Genomic DNA, 18069 nt, shown 5'->3' on the forward strand with positions numbered 1-18069 from the left:
ACTCCAGTAATACATCTATTAACGTTTGCTATGCTCAGACCCAAAGATACAGGCCACAAAGACCACTGAAGAAACATGTAACACTGTCCCTTGGTTTACGAAGCTTGTGCTCTTAGAAAGGAGAAAAGATTTACGCAGAGCACAGCAGTATAATTAATACAAGACATGATAGAGTGAAGTGCAAACAAAGTGTCACAGACAGTTTGTGTTGTAGAATGACAGAAGTCTTCAGTGCAATTGGAACCCAATGAAGCCTCTTGATGGCATTTCTATGTACGAAAGCACTGTTGTAGTATTTTTTAATGTTCATTTATTTTTGAGAGAGAGAGCATGAGAGCACAAGTCAGGAAGTGGCAGTGAAACAGGGGGGACAGAGGATCCCAAGCAGGCTCTGCTCTGACAGCACAGAGCCTGATGTGGGGCTCAAACTCAGGAACCATGAGATCAAGGCCTGAGCTGAAGCTGGATGCTCAACCAACTGAGCCACTCAGGTGTCCCTCCTGTTGCTTTCTTTTTAAATCTCAGCCAACTTTGATCTAATATGCTATGTGAGGATGCAGAGAAAGGGGAACCCTCTTACACTGTTGGTGACAATGTAACTCGCACAGCCCCTGTGGAAAACAGTACAAAGTTTCCTGAAAAAGTCAAAAATTGAACTACCCTATGGTCCAGCAATTGCACTATTAGGTATTTACCCAAAGGATACAAAAATACTGATTTGAGGGGACACATATACCCTGATATTTATAGCAGCATTATCAATAGTAGCCACATTATGGAAAGAGCCCAGATGTCCATCAACTGATGAGTTGATGAAGAAGATGTGGTATATATATATATACACTGGAACATTACTCAGCCATCAAAAAGAATGAAATCTTGCCATTTGCAACAACATGGATGGAGCTAGAGTGTATTATGTGAAGCAAAATGTCAGAGAAAGACAAAAAAACATATGATTTCACTCATATGTGGAATTAAAAAAAAAAACAGATGAACACAGGGAAATGAAAAAAAAGAGAGGCAAACCATAAAGTAGACTCTTAACTATAGAGAACAAACTGAGGGCTGCTGGAATGGAGGTGGGCAGAAGGACGCACTAAATGGATGATAGATATTAAGGACAGCAGTTGTTGTAATGAGCACTGGATGTTATATGGAACTGATGAATCACTAAATTCTACTCCTGAAACTAATATTACATGATATGTTAACTAACTAAAATTTAAATAAAAACTTAAAACGAAACAAGATAACACAAAAATAATATGCCACATGAATTTCAAAAACAAACCAATAGAAAACGATCCTGATCAGGAGGGCAGAAACCTGCCCCAGCACTACTTGCCATTAACCAGTGAGGAACAGGGAACTCCTCTTTGGACACTATAAATCTTCAAGGAAGGGAAAATTGCTGGGTACTGGTCAGAACGATCACCTTTGCTTGTACCCTCACTGTTTTTTTTAAATCAGGACAAAATTGTCAGTCACCAGAGGGAATTGACACATGAGGCGAACTGTTATCTTGTAAAGTAAATGTGTGAGAGGGCAGAATGTTTCTTAAATATTGCTTTCACACTTGTGAAACAGGTAGTGGAATTTTTGAGGTATTTCAGGAAAAAGAATTTTTTTTCCTCCATGATTTGTTGGAGTGAATATCAAACATTTGCCAAATTTCATAGCATAATGTTTACTATGTAACCTATATGAATATACGAAATGAAATGCCAAAATTTTCTGGCCATGTAAAAAGAACTCTAGTCATATTGAACTTGATTCCTTATCTATGGAGTGTTCATTACATAAAGGAAGCGATCCAAAATTTTTGATATTTCATTATCCTGAAAAATACCATGTTTACTAAGTGATATAGTCTATATTCTAAAGCCAAGAGCTTCCCCTGCATATAAATGCAACAGCTGTGTTTCTGAAGATATTAATGACAACGAGGCGGTGTCGGGTTTGATACACTGTCACCTGGTTGTGATTATGAGTGGAAGAATACCATTTTTCAAGGCACAGTACTTCCTTATGACTTAAGTCCTCGTGTCCTGAGCAGTGAACATTCCATAGTAGCCCTGGGTGTTTTGCAAATTATCTCTGAAAACGGTTGCATACAACAATAGCTACAGAATCTACTCAGAGTGATTCTATAGAAATGTTTTAAGCACCTTTCATAAAAAAGTAGAATCTTAATGGGTTAGGATAACTTTTACCAGGACCTGCTTTTATTACCTGAAAACCAAGCATTACAAAACTGTTGACACTTTTGTTCCTACAGTTTGGCTCTATCGACATCATATTAGAGATTGTAGTGATAGAATGGAGCACATAGTAGTTCACAATCCTCCCCCCACCCACTCCAACCTACCTTATAGAAGCCTTTGGTTTTCCCTGGGACCATTGTTCCTCTATCAATGAGGCAGGTAGTGAATAGAGAATGGGAAATGAATATAGGTATTAATTTTGCCCCCCACACAAAAAGTTACTAACCCACCTTTTCTTCTATTAGGCTATTCTCACTGCTCAAAGGCTTCTTCCCTTCTCTCCACTTCCTGTCTAATTTTACGTTCTTCCTTTACGTGAGTCCTAGGGTCCAGGTAAATAAGCTGATTCTCTATACCTCCACATACAGTGTTTGCCTTCTCTTCTTGGCACTATTGTTCTAACCACTCCTCATTCCTACCCCACCCTGAGAATTCACCTATTCAACCTTTCTTAAATTCCTGCAAAGCTCATTGTAAATCCTATGAATTATTTCTATAATCATTTCAGTATGAACTGATTTTTCTTTTTCATAAACGCCTATTATTGTCACAATAATTCTGGCTCCTGCAATTTTTAATTACTGTAGTTTTTTACTCAATTTTCTCTTATCTACTCTTTGCACCTGGACAGAACTGTAAATTTCTTGAAGACAGTACCCATGTCACAATCATGTATTTAAATCCCTAAAGCAACGGTCCTCAAATTGTGGTCCCTGGGCCAGCAACATGAGCATACCTTGGAACTTGTTAAAAATGTAAATTCTTATGTGACACCCAAGACCTACCGAATCAGAAATTCTGGAGTTGAGGCTCAGCAATCTGTGCTTTAACAAGCCTTCAGGTTATGCTGATGCTAAAGTTTAAGAACAGGTGCCCTAGAGCATCTAAAACACTGCCCTGAACATACTATTATATATTCAATCCACATTCACTCGATAAATATTTATGGAGTGTCTACTGCATGCCAAGCATTTTGCTAGGGATATAGTGGAAGAGCAAAAATGTCCCTGCCCTCGTGAGTTTATAGGCTACTTAGGAAGGCAGACATAATTAAGTAATCTCACAAATAAATATAAAATGGCAGCTGTCATAAGTTGTATAAAGGAAAGGAACATGAGGCTATGAAACCTTATAGTGGAGAATTGATCTTGTCTAAGCTGTGCTTCTGAAAAAGTGTCACTTAAGCTAGAAATGAAGGGTCAATATGTGTCTAACAGGTGCAGAGGGACTAATGCACATTCCAGACTGAGGGAACAGCGTGTGCAAAGGCCTGGGTTGAGGGGGAATGTGGCCGGTGTGGCTGGAACATAGGAAGTCAGGAGGAGCATGATGAAAGATGGATCTTCCATCTCAAATTAAAAACTGGCCCTTTTGTTTTGTTTTGTTTTTAAAGATGGGATGCGATTTAAGAAAATGTAAAGCAGGAAGATGGGTGGGACTAGTGTGGTGGCTAGACATGTCTCACATGGATCACACAGTGTGGGACAGGGATTAAAGGCAGCAGGAGGGGCGCCTGGGTGGCTTAGTCGGTTAAGCGTCCGACTTTCGCTTAGGTCATGATCTCGCGGTTCGTGGGTTCGAGCCCAGCGTCGGGCCCTGTACTGACTGCCAGCTCAGAGCCTGGAGCCTATTTCAGAGTCTGTGTCTCCCTGTCTCTCTGACCCTCCCCTGCTCATGCTGTCTCTCTCTCTCTCTCCTAGAAATAAATAAAAAAATATTAAAAGAAATAAATAAAGGCAGCAGGAGTGGCTGTGCAGGAGCCAGTTAAAAGGTTTTGCTGTCATCCAAGAAGGGAAAGACACAAGGTTCGACCACAGAAGTGGTAAAGGTGGAGGCGGATTTCAAAACTATTTTGCAGTAAAAATTGACAGGCTGTGATGATGGGTTGGATTTTGGAGATGAAGAAAGCTAGGTGTCACAGATTAGTCTGCTTTTTTTCTGGCTTGCATAATGGATAAATGATGGTGTCATTTCCTAAAATAAAAATTAAAAAACAACAACAATGAGATCGGTTGACAAACAGGAGAGAAAGGAATGAATTTCTGTGTATGGCTCCTGCAAACACTGGAGAATATGGACTCACCGGGGGAAGAACTGTATCCAGGAGAGGTAAACCTCCTGTACTGTGACAAGGGAGAAGAGATCTGGCCTCCTGATGTGGCCAGGCTGGTATGTGTTAGCAAGCATTGATACAGTCCTGTCTGATAGATGATATTTGCTGAGAAATCAATGAATGAACGAATGAATTAGTGATGAAAGAACTCTATTCCATAAATATTTTAAATTTAGTTCCTTGAACATTCATGGATGCAAATAGTCACAGCCAGACCGTAGTACATGTGATTGTGTATCATAGTAACCTTACGCTACTTCTTCTAACCTTGCTTGAAGGCAGTCCACAGCTAACTATTCCAAGGTTTGCTTAGGATTTTGGCTGTCACCTCCCCTCTTCATATGTGCCATTTGATGGGCCAAAATTGTAGTGAGCTTGACTTTCACATTCGGGGCTGCCCCTAGGGAAAGGTTCCAGGATCTCATTACTGGTGACCTGATTGGGAATGAAAGGGCCGGAGTTATGCCTGTGGCATTGATAAAAGCCACCATGTCTCTTCTTGTGCTGCCTGCATTCTAGCAGGGGTTGAAACCAGCCTCTATCTCCTTCACCTAGGTGATACGTGTCTTCACTCCGAGGGAGACAAAAATGAGAATATGGCCTTCGAAAAGTTTGAAAGAAAAAAGGAACAAAGGGAAGGAAGGAAGGGATGAAGGAAAGGAAGGGAGGAAGGCAGGAAGGGAGGGAGCGGGAAAGCGAAGGAAGGAGGGAGGAAGAGCAGAAAGGAGGAAGGAAAGTGGGAAGGGGAGAGATCAGGAACTTAACAGGCCAGAAATCATATTAAAATTCACTAAGAAGTTACACGAAAGCACAATAATTCAACTTCTTTGTATGCTCAGTTCTTCTATCCTTTTCCTTTCTTGATTTCTGCATTGTGAATATCCAAGCAGAGAAAAGGAGAGAAGAATGGCCCAAGTAATGAGGCATTTCCAAGTAAAAGCAGAGATTTGGAAGCATCCAGCACTCACCTTACAGCTCCAGACTCTGCAACAGCCATGATAAACTGGGTCCTCATTTTATGACCATTGGGCACTGCTAATACAGATCATGCAGTGATCTGGGCACATCCTGGCTCCTTCTTAGGAGTAGAAACACCGCAAGGTAGGGTTATCCAGATAAAGATGTCATTCTTTTCTGTGAGCACGTCCCTGCTGCAGGGACTATGACACCCGCTCTCCCTACATCCTCATTTGTGGAATACAAAAGGGTGGTGGATGTTAATTCTCTTCCCAAATTTTGGATCTCCGGTATTGCTTCCCACCCTTATTTATCTCAGTCTCCAATATCCTTCTTCATCCCTACATTTCAGTTTTACTCCCTGGAGATCTAATAACCATCCTAACATTTTGTTCTTAGGCAGGTTTCCTAAAGAATGCCCTTAATTGAAACAAAACTCAGACAAAAATGTCCATGAAAAAGAATCATGCCAGAGCTTCAAAAATCAACATATAAGAACTGAAAGAGAACTACAGGTATTATGGGATGATTACTTTTCAAATTCCTGGTGGACCCTCATGAAACCAAATAAGGACAGAAGAGCAGGAAGTTCAAGAGAGAAACGGCAGCAATGAACTTACTGGAGAATGAAATTTTGCTATTTTGATAACCTTTTAGAATATCCATTCTCAAACTTTTGATCTCACTCTTAGACTCTTAATATTTGCTGAGGGCCCCAAAGAGCTTTTGCGGGTTATATATGTCAATAATTTCCTGTATTAGAAGTTAAAACAGATTTCTCATAACTGTTTCTGTTTTCAATCTGTTACAATGTGTTGTTTTGTTTACAGTATATGAAGAAAATTTGGCCTCATTAGAATATGAAATTGGAAACGAGAAGAATATTTTAATTCCCTTTCAGGTGATTGTGAATAGTCTGACAACACCAAACCTTGACAATGGTAGTTTCTTAAAGATTAGCTGCAATATGGGATCTAGAAACATGACCATGAACTTCTCATACTCTCTACACTCATGAGAGACTAAGAGTGAAAATGGCAAATAACATCTTAGTATTATTAGGCAAATAATGGTGACCCTGTGGAAGCCCCGAGAACCCCCTTGGGACTCACAGTGGCCCTGCTGCCACACTTTGAGACCAGTTGTTTTAACAAGGAGACTACATGACTCTGACATGGACTGGATAGATTCAGCTGTAGTGTAATGTACTGGGTATTACCACCTCTGTCTCTAAAGACACGTTTTTCACTGACAAGAAACTATAATAGAATTGCAAAGCATTAAAGCTGAAAGAAACATTGAGAGATCATCCCATTCGGTTCATTTGTTTTGAAGGTGAGGAAACTATTAAAGAAGGTCAGGGCTAAGCTACGTGGTAAACCTGGAACCACTCTGCTACTTTGGGAGTCCATCTCCTTTGTGGATGTGGAAAGAATCCTGGGAACCTTAACTGTGTAGAGTATTTTCATTGCCTCACTTACTCTTATCACACACCCCAGTGAGGAAAACAACACACCCTGGTGTTACTATAATTCTTTAAATCCTAGAGGAGCAAAGATTCTTTTTTTAAAAAAAATTTGTGTCATTTTCCAGCCATACCATTGTTGTACATCTGATCTTAAAAGAAGCCATCTTAGAGTTCTGAATGGGAGATAATCTAACAGAAAAATGAGAAGAAGTTAAGCGGAACACCTTTTTGTTAGGTAGTCTATGAAAATACCATCCTTGAACTTGCACAGTCCAGAGCCTGTGCAGCCATACGTGGCATCCCTGTGCAAGCTTCCAACAGTGTTAAAATATTTGTGAAAAAGCAAGATGCAAAATTAAGGCTTACAGATGATCACGATGGTGTGAAAACGTAATGTTCCTGTATGGTTTGTCCAGCAGAGACTCATTCCCAGTCTTACCCTCTGAGTCTGTTAACCCACCATGTTCAAGGGATCAACCACATCACACCACTGGCTCATAGTGAGCTCACCTTGAACTAAAACTGATTAGGTTTCTTAAACACTCCATGTTCAGTCTTCCTATGCCTTTCTCCCCACACTTCCCCACCATCCCAGAGTCCAAGAGTTTTCAAACTATGTTTTACCAAAACACAGAGGCCTTAAAGAAAGATGAGAAGGAATAGGACCCATCTCAACCAGAGGTTTTATCTTACATATGGGAATTCTGGTAAGGTTTTATTTGATAGAAGTATTAAATGGTAAAATAAATTTAAACACCATCACCGTAGCTTATAACTGTGCAGGTTGATTTTAGGGCCTACATGTAGCTCTTTACATTTTCTTTCTACTAAATTATCTCTTGGGCTCAAACCATCATTCCAAGTTCTTATCTTTTCAATTCTGATTTTTCCATGCTCCATATTTTCTGTCCCTCCCAGCTTTGTTCCATCTGCAAGTGTGATTAGCTTGACAGCTCTGTCCTCAAACTAATTCAGTTAATATAAATGTTGAAAAGAACAGAGTCCCTGAAAAAGCCCCTAGATGCCTCCCTCAGGGTATATTAATTCATTAATTGGTACTCTCTGGGACAAGATTTTTTAAATCAGTTATCAATCTACATAGCTATATATAGCAGCCCTTCCACCTCGGGCCCAAACTGAGACTCAAATCTGTTGAATGATGTCTGGCAAAAGGGGCAGGCCCAAAATAGAGTTGAAGAGAGTAGTTGGCTGAGGACTTTTGTCTGGGGCTGAGGAAGGAAGGAGGGTTGTGTACAGATGTCGGGGAGTGAAGTGGGGTGATTTTAAAATGGTATTTCTCTGGGGCACCTGGGTGGCTCATTGGGTTCAGCGTCAGACTCTTGATTTTGGCTCAGATCATGATCTCATGGTTTGGGAGTTCGAGCCCTGCATCGGTCTCTGCACTGGCAGTGCAGGGCCTACTTGGAATTCTCTCTCTCCCTCTCTCAAAATAAGTAAATAACCACTTAAAAAATAATAAAATAGAGTGGTGTTTCTCCCCCCCACACAGTCCTGTGGGCTGGTATCAAGGTCTGGGAATAAAAGAGGCCACAGGCAGAAATGCAGGGAAGGGCTGTGACAAGGGGGTTCCTGCAGCACTACTCAAGCCCCAAGTGACAAAGTGCACCAGCGAGTCGGGGAGAAGGCATGTTCCTTCTTTGGGAACATTAAAGAAATAGCATCTTCGGCACAAATGCCGCACTCACGGTGGGCATCGTCACACAGCTTTACAAGCAGAAGACACCCAGGGAAATCAGAACAGAAGGGGAGAACATGAGGGCACCTCAGACTGATAAATTAGTATGTTTAAAACACCCTTGGGGACTCACAGACGTTTCCAGCAGGGAGTGTCAAGAAAATATGGAGGGGCCGTTGGATGGCTCAGTCCGTTAAGCATCTGACTTTAGTTCAGGTCATGATCTCACAGCCCGTTGTTCAAGCCCTCCATAGGACTCTGTGCTGACAGCTCAGAACCTGGAACCTGCTTCAGATTCTATGTTTCCTTCTCTCTCTGTCCCTCCCCCATTCTCTCTGTCTCTGTCTCTGTCTCTCTCTGTCTCTGTCTCTGTCTCTCTCAAAAATAAATAAAACATTAAAAAAAGAATGGTGGAAATGTGGAAGTTCTTTAGAAGCAGAAAGTGGGTAAAAATCACAATTTGGATATTTGAGATTAACATGAGCCCTCCATAGCCCAGGTTGATGAGGCTTGGAGAGGTGCCAAATAGGCATTTTATTGCTCAGTGCACATTTCACTCCAGAAGAGAGTTATAGCTTATTGAACCCCAGATGCAATCTTCCAGTGTATACCCTAGTTTTTGCTACTTCCTAAAAGATGCCTGACAGCTCTTTGGATGAATTTTTGGGGGAGGAAAACACCTTTTATATAATTGCCATTGCTCTGTCATGTTTAAGTTCTTGCCTTTCAGAGTTTCTATACCCTTACCAATCTGAAGAAATGTCCCCCTCCCAGAAGTTATGAAGGAAATAGAGAAACTGTGTGGAATCCCAACAAAGGCTGGCAATGAATGTCATTGAAGAAAGTATCTGAACTTGTGTTTTCTTCCCAAACTTACCTGATCACTTGAGAATAATTGTGATGTAACAGATTTCAGGCCTCTTGCATGGAATAAGGGGAGGGCAAGACAACTCCCCCCCACCAATTTTTTTTAGTGCCCTCCAGGTAAACTGTGGGATCAGGTAAGTGTTAGAAACAAGGTAGCCTCTTTTTTTTTTTTTTTTTAATGAAACTAACACCAGCTCTGTTCAAGTGAATCATTCAAGGTCATACCTTTACTTTACATCTCCTTCCCTCTGGCTGCCACAGAGAATCATTTTGGTTCGTCTCTACGCCTTTATCAACATCTGTAACAAGATCTCAGGACTGGACTCAAAATTGTGGTTTTTGAAGTGAGCACCTAGAATCCCCCCAAACCCCAAGGAGAAGCCCGAGATTGCTATGTTCGAAGGGGTTGGAGACAGAAGGGTGAAGCCATAACTTCCCAAATGCCTTTTTCTCTCCACCAGAACAAGCCTTATTCTCACCTGTTTTGTATATTTGCTTTTGTGAAAACAGTTTAGCAAGTAAGCTTTTGTTGCTTAAAAGAATTCGAGAGAAGCTGATTTAAAATATTCCCATCTGCAAACTTGATCATACTTAAAGTTCACCTCGCTCAAAAAGAAGAGCCTCTTGTTTCAATGTTCATTAATCCTCATTGCTAATAACACCTACATCTATTTAACTAAAGGTCATATTTACTTTATTAATGGGAAGATGGCCAATAGTATACTGATTACCATTCATCTCAAAAAGTTCATGCTTAATAAGGACGATTAACACAGATTTGGTGGAGGAAATTAATGTGTTTTCTATTGTGAAGAATACCAAAACCAACAACAATCCTTGGAAAATAAGAGGATCTATAAACACCAATGGGCTGTGGCCTCTTGGGAAGAAAACAACATGCCACCTTCTCTAACATGGTCATTCTCAGCCGAATGAGGCAGCTTGTGGAAGCGAGGCTGTGAATACTGCAAAGGTTTAATACCAAACTTTGATCTATGTGTAAAATTTGTTTTTGCTCTGCGTTTATACACTGATAAGATAATGCTGTTGGTTAGATGTTTGTAAAGCCAGATACGCTTCATGCCAGCAAGAGGAGAAAATGGAGCTTAACACTAATCTGCCACCAATAAAATATTTATGCTTATCGAAATGTGAAATCTGCCTGGTGAATATATAAGAAAGTCTGGTCAGGTCTCACTCAAATCAAGACTCAGAACAGAGGAACAGACAAGTGAAGGGTACGAGACATAAATGCCTTTGTCTTCATGTAGGACATTATGATTCAGTAGTATGATTGTATTTTTATCATCAGTGATGGTGCTCTTTGGGTTTTTTAATTCTTTTCAAGCGCACCTTCAAAAACTAAGAGTGGTAAGTGCTCTTAACAAAATAGAAAGAACTTCTATAGTAACATAACCAAAAGGCTTAAGGCAAGGAGATCCTGTACTTCCCAGTCAAGGCACCAGGACTAGTCCCTGGAATGCTCTCCATGTCAGAAATGGATAATGGTGATTGGTGTCACATGCTACATTACATGCCATATTATATGCTCATCATTCTGGAGAGGTTACTTCCAAGAAACATGAGTTGGTCTCAAAGAAGGAAAGTAAGACTTGGACAAGTCCTGCTGGACCCACATCTGTAAACTTTCCCCTGACTTATATCATCAAGAATTGTAAGTGCCAGTAGTAACTCATAATGACAGCTGCTCTTTCCCCCAGAGTTCAGGTCAAAATGTCTTCTTCAGCCTATCCTATCCAGTAATCTATGAAAAAACTACTGCTTCACAATTCAATTTTTAAAAATGCTTAACAAGCAATTGCTATTTTCCTAGAATCTTTAGAGAGAAATTGGAAGTATAAGACATCATCCCTTTTCTCAAGACAGGTATAATATTTGAGTGAGACATAAGAAATACTTAGACTTGCAATGTATATATAATAAAGACCTAATATTACTCACGTCAAGGGTATGGGACATGCAGTGAGTTGTGCCAGGGTCAGGAAGGATGACACTGATCATCACAAATGTTGGTGGGAATGCAAACTGGTACAGCCACTGTCGAAAACAGTATGGAGCTGCCTCAGAAAGTTAAAAATAGAATTACCCTACAATCCAGTAGCCACACTACTGGGTATTTACCCAAAAAGTACAAAATCACTGATTCAAAGGGATACAGGCACCTCTGTGTTTATTGCAGCATTATTTACAATAGCCAAATTATGGAAGCAGCCCAAGTATGCACTGATAGATGAATGGATAAAGATGTGATACACACACACACACACACACACACACACGATATATAGGCATACACACAATGGAATATTATTCAGCCATAAGTAATGAAATCTTTCCATTTGCAATGATATGGAGAGAACTAATAACAAGTGACATAAGTCAGCCAGAGAAAGACAAATACTGCATAACTTCACTCATGTGTGGAATTTAGGAAACAAAGTAAATGAGCAAAAGAAAAAAAGAAAGAGACAAACCAAGAAACACACTTGTAACTACAGAGAATTAATGGATGGTTACCAGAGGGGAGGTGGGCGGGGCACCGGTTACATCAATGATGGGAATTAAGGAGGACATTTGTGATGAGCACTGGGTGCTGTACATAATTGTTGAATCACTATATTGTACATTTAAAACTAATATAACCCTGATACTGGAATTTTAAAAAAATGTTTTAATGTTTTATTTATTTCTGAGAGAGAGAGAGAGAGAGAGAGGGTGAGCAGGGGAGGGTCACAGAGGGAGATACAGAATCTGAAACAGGCTCCAGGCTCTGAGCTGTCAGCACAGAGCCTGACTCAGGGATCAAACCCACAAATCGTGAGATCATGACCTGGAGCTGAAGTCAGACACTTAACTGACTGAGCCACCCAGGCGCCCCTAAAATTTTTTAATAAATTAAAAAATCTAGTGCTAGCAAAGACAATTTTCATAAAGATAATCAGAATAATTTAAAGAAATGATAGTTTTGAGATTCAAATCAACTACCATTTATTGTTTCTCATGTCCCAGGCACCACACTATGAGCTTTATCAAAATTATTATAATTTCATAAAGTATACCAGCACTGGAATAAAGCATGGAAAAAATTATGTAGGTGCTATACGACAGTTTGTGGACATTAGGTGGTTTTATTTCTTCTGAAATGTTGATGTATTCGAGTTATATATGAAATAAGTAATAAAGAAAAAATTTTCTACGATTTAGGCAGATAAGAAGTCATGAAATAAAATTTATGATTAGAGAAGATGTGGTGTACAAAATGGTGATGGGGAGAATAGACTGTGATACTGACAAGGAAGGATTAGTGCCAGGAAGGAGTGAAAAATAAACTGAAAAAGTAAATCAGCCACACTATGAAGAATCTCAGCTTTCTCAGATAGTTTATATTTAATCACATATACAGTGGGAATCCATTACAATTCCTGAGGAAGACGGTGTAGCTGAAAGACAATATTTCAAAAGATTGCCCTTGCTGCATGCAGGAAGGCCTCTGAGTGGAGAGAAATGAGCAGTAAAGGGACCCACAAAGTTGTAATTGTGGAGGAAGGAATGTGGGCAAATCAAGACTTCAACTAGAGTCTCAGGGGAAGAGGTCGACTATGAACTCAGGTCTGTCGGTCCAAAGCCTATGATTTTTCTGCTCCTTCGGCCACCTGTCATGTGTGGCTGGAACCAGGAAGATTCTTGGAGACTTCCCATACTCCAGTACTTCTCAAACTCCTCCACCTAAGTATTCCTAAGGAACTGGGGTTCACCTACAGACCAAAATGTTCTTTGACATAGAAGATTTTATGTTCCCAGCTCGAGCAACACGTGTCTTCTCTGATTGTGCATCCCATTTGTTTTAAGATGCAATTTGCATTTTAAATGTTTATCAAGCAAAAATCAATGATAAGTATATTCTATTCCAGTTTTACATGGACTGGGAAAGCTATTCTCCAGCTCCTCCAAATAAATGATAACAAGGCTCTTTTTAAATCTCCACCATATTTTAGGTCATATGATTCTACATGAGTAAGAAAGCTATTTCATTTAATTCACTTAAATAGAATCTGAAATACATCTGAAGTGTCTTATGATCTCCTACAAAGAATATCTTCCCATAAGCTGGGAAAATCTAGTTCCAGTGAGTATAGTGGTAGCAGGTGTGACAAAAAGAGGTAGATCAAGAGGGCTGATCAAAGACATACGGGAAAAAAAAAGAAAGAAAGAAAGAAAGAAAAGACAAGAAAACAAGGATAGTGGCTCCTGGGTGGCTCAGTTGGTTAAGCCTCCGGCTCTCAATTTCAGCTCAGGTCATGATCTCACAGTTGGATCCCTGCATCAGGCTCCGCAGTGATGGTGCAGAGCCTGCTTGTGATTCTCTCTCCCTCTCTCTCTCTTTCTGCCCCTTCGGCACTCTCTCTCTCTCTCTCTCTCTGTCTCTCTCTCTGCCAAAATAAATAAATAAATAAACTTAAAAAAATGGATAGGTAGGATTTGGTAACAAAATGGTACAAAATAATTTTTAAAAGAAACAGCAAGGGGAAACTTGATAACTCAATGGCTCCCAGCCTGCATGAACAGGAGAAGAGTCATCTCATTTACAGAAATGGAAAAGTCCAGGACAGTTGACTGAAGAGAAAAGTGTGTTCAATTTCATTTATGTTGCACTTCAACTAACACAACAGTCAGGTGGAAATATCCCAAGAAATATATCTGGAGTCATCACTAAAAAGTTAAGCCTTTAAGAAAGAATGCAGTTTGGAAAGAAGCGAGCAGGGGGGAGAGGAGATGCCGTGCTGGACCGTGATGTGTTCTCTCGGAGTCAGCAGAGCCGGGAAGGGAAGCAGCAGGTGCGCTGCCTGTGGCAAATGCCACTCAGGGAGATCATGTTAAAGACAAGCAAGTAATAAGGGGTGTAAAATCTGGCAGGAAAGCAGATGTGAATAAAGACAGGGAAAATACCATGATTTTGGTAAAAAAAAAAAAGATCCTTGCTAACTCAGGGGAAAATGTTTCAATAGTGTAATGGGAATAGAACTGAGATGAAAGAGAATTTTAGAGGAACAAGGGAGAGCAACTGACGAGCTAAATAGAAACTCTGAACATTTATAGAAAAGTCCATGAAGTAAAAGTTGTCAATGGTTTGTAATAATTGTAAGGTTTCTTGTTTTTAAAGTTTATTTTATTATTTTGAGAGAGAGAGAGAGAGAGAATCTGAAGCAGGCTCTGTGCTGTCAGCGCAGAGCCCAAAGCAGGGCTTGACCCCACAAACCTTAAGATCATGAGTTGGATGCTCGCGGCGCCTGAGTGGCTCAGTCGGTTGGGCATCCGACATCGGCTCAGATCATGATTTCACGGTTTGTGGGTTCGAGCCCTGCATCAGGCTCTGTGCTGACAGCTCAGAGCCTAGAGCCTGCTTCGGATTCTGTGTCTCCCTCTCTCTCTGACACTCCCCTGCTCGCACTGTCTCTCTCTCTCTCTCTCAGAAATGACTAAACATTAAAAAATAAAAAAAAAATTTAAGTTGGATGCTCAATCGACTGAGCGATCCAGATGCCCCAGTTGTGAGGTTTCTAAATGAAAATTGCACTGAATGCAGGAGTGATAAGAGATATTAGTATACTGCTGTTACGGTATTGCTTCAGCAATGGTTTTTTTAAAAAGCAAATCTGGGGGCGCCTGGGCGCCTTAGTCTGTTGGGCGTCCGACTTTCGCTTAGGTCATGATCTCGCGGTTCGTGGGTTCGAGCCCCGCGTCGGGCTCGGTGCTGACTGCCAGCTCAGAGCCTGGAGCCTGTTTCAGTCTGTGACTCCCTCTCTCTCTGACCCTCCCCTGCTCACGCTGTCTCTCTCTCTCTCTCTCTCTCCTAGAAATAAATTTTTAAAAAACATTTAAAAAGCAAATCTGCAGAGATTTAAACTGAAACTTTTGATATCCATACTTTTGTGAGGAAAGCTCACGAATGTCTGAACCAAAAACAATACACATCTGCCTGAATGCTTTCTGTTTCAACTGAAACATAATAAATGGGAATTTGAACCAGACAACCTAATAAGGCCCTTTCTAGCCCTCAGAGTGATTTCATGAGTTTATCCATATCTGAGTCAAAATTCAAACAAAAACAAAACCTATAGTGGTCATTATTATTGGTAATACATTCCAGTACAAGGTACTCTAAAAAAGTAGAGTATACAAGAGTTGAAACCATATGTTTCATATTCCAACACTTAAAAGTTAGGTATTCCGGCTATTGAAGGTGCATATATGGTGAAATGCCTCTTGGGAAGCCTCAGACTCTACCTCGGCCTATAATATAACATGCATATTTAGCATACCTTAGCATATACTTTTGTGTACCTATATATGGGTAGAGACAGGCTAATTTATACTTCGTGTTCAGTAATGAACTCATTGAGGTCCAGCCACCTTAACAGACAAATAATGTTCAATTTAAACCAAAATATGTCCTTTCTGAGTTGTGAAAGAAACCTTTGTTTCTAATGTGCCTCTTTTAATAGATGAAGTACATTAAACTATTCATTCCAGTGAAATTTGCCCTCCTTTTTGTTCTTGTTGTTATGGTTGTTTATGTTGATATACAAATGTAACAAAATTTTGTTCAACAGAGAAGTTCAAAAAAGCAACATAATTGTAGTAAAAGGCAAAGTCATAGCCAAGCTCTCTGAAGATGTAACCTACATAGAACCTAGGAAGATTCCTGGTTTAGCAGAGACACTTCTGGAAGCATAACTGCATGTTCAGTTAACAAAAAGAAGGTCGATTACAATATCTCCAGCTGAAGGAAAACTGCCACTATTTTGGGTTTTTTGTTTTGCTTTTAGTGAAAATTGGTTTATGACAGGTAGCTTTATTTCTTAAAAATATGTATCTTTTCATGGGTGTTGGAAAGAAAGTCTACAACACACACAGAGATAGACACACGCACACACACACTGGCTGGTGATTCTTCAGAAGAAAACTGAATAAAGAACTATATTAAAACCCTTGGAAACATAAAGATCTCATTAAACTAGCCAGAAGGAGACCTCACATCTGTGCTGAAATAATAAAGTAACTATGTAAGTGTATTAATAAAATAAGCCATCTCAATTTATATGATAGAAAAATACCATCATTTAATTATTTACATCATAACATTTTGGAGGTTTTTATAGCTCTTTAAAATTCCTGTGGAGCATCTAGGTCAATCTGGTAAGATGCTACAAATATTATATTTAAAATAATTCTTCACTATATTTTTCTTCTGAGAAACCACTCTTGAATTCAAACAGCTTCAGCTGAAATACCTTTGTGCTCTTCAAAAATCACGTTTCATAAAGGGCATTTATTCTATAGAATTAAAGTTTACTGAATAATAAATATAACTTTAAATGATGCAAGCTGTCAAAACCCCTGAATGTCAAAGTTAAAGCCGATAGCCCTGCATGAGTTTTGCTATTTTGGAAAAGGAAAAAAAAAGCAGAATAAGTAAAGGAACTTCACCTTTGAATTTCTTCATCTTTGTATATTTGTCATAAATAACAATTTAAATATCCGTTGAGGTTAATATTTTCTGGTTCAGTGGGAAGTACAGAAAAAAAATTAATATATTCATGCATAATATGAGGCAACAAAGACTAGGACATCTTATTTGTAGCAAATTTTATTTTCAAATAACCATAAAAGGTATCCAGTTACTCTTCAGATTAATTTATAAGATCATGCAAGATGTAAACAAGAAGTTCCAAAGGAAAAAATTGTTCCTGACAATTCTAATATATGAAGAAAAAGTACACAGAAATGCACACCAGGAACTTTCGACATATGGCTAATACCTGGGTCTCTATTCCCGCCGCTTTTTGTCATTTCAGCACAAGATAAATGTAGTGCAAAGAAGCAAAAATTAGTAATCCAAGGAAAGAAAAACTTGTTAATGTGATGCATGATAAGGGAGCATTTACTATATTAATATTCACAAAGAAATGTTGGAAGTGGGAAGTGATGTTAGATTTAAAAGATATCCATTTTGCGGCACAGATGAAAAGAAATTTTGTTGTGGTGATTATATTGCTACTCACATCATATTCATAGACTTTTCCTTGAGTACCATGCACAGTTCTGAAAAAAAATTTTTTTTTTGCTTTGGAAACGGGTAAAATAAAATGAAAATCTTCCCAAAGGGCATTAAAAATAATATATTAACTTAGAATTTATGTTGCAAATAAGGTAAGTGGGAATATTATTCTGGGAAAAAATGTTGGACGGGCAGAGTAGGTATTATAAAAACGTCTCAGAATCAACGGCACAATCACAAAGAAAATAACTTCCTGTTTTCACATTGGCTGTAAAGCAAAGGACTGTGGCTTTACATTAGACAGTTTTTATTTATTTAAATATTCAGAGTTGGTTCTCAATTGCTAAAAGTATGAAATCCAAAAGGCCAATCCAGAGTTTATCTACGTATGGTTTCAAAGAAAATATAATGTCATGTCTCTAATTTGAACTAAGTGCTAGTATTTTTATTTAATCCTTGTATCTAGAGACCATAAAATATAAAAAGTATTGAATCACCTTGAGAGTACACAAAGTCCCTACAAGTAAAGCTACCTTTATTTAATACACAGTTGAAAATTAAATAGCAAAACTCTATACCAAATTAGGGGTTTATATTTACCTTTTATAACAATAGTACCAT

The sequence above is a fragment of the Crocuta crocuta genome, unplaced genomic scaffold (genome assembly GCF_008692635.1).
Source record: "Crocuta crocuta isolate KB4526 unplaced genomic scaffold, BGI_CrCroc_1.0 scaffold207, whole genome shotgun sequence".
NCBI lineage: Eukaryota > Metazoa > Chordata > Mammalia > Carnivora > Hyaenidae > Crocuta > Crocuta crocuta.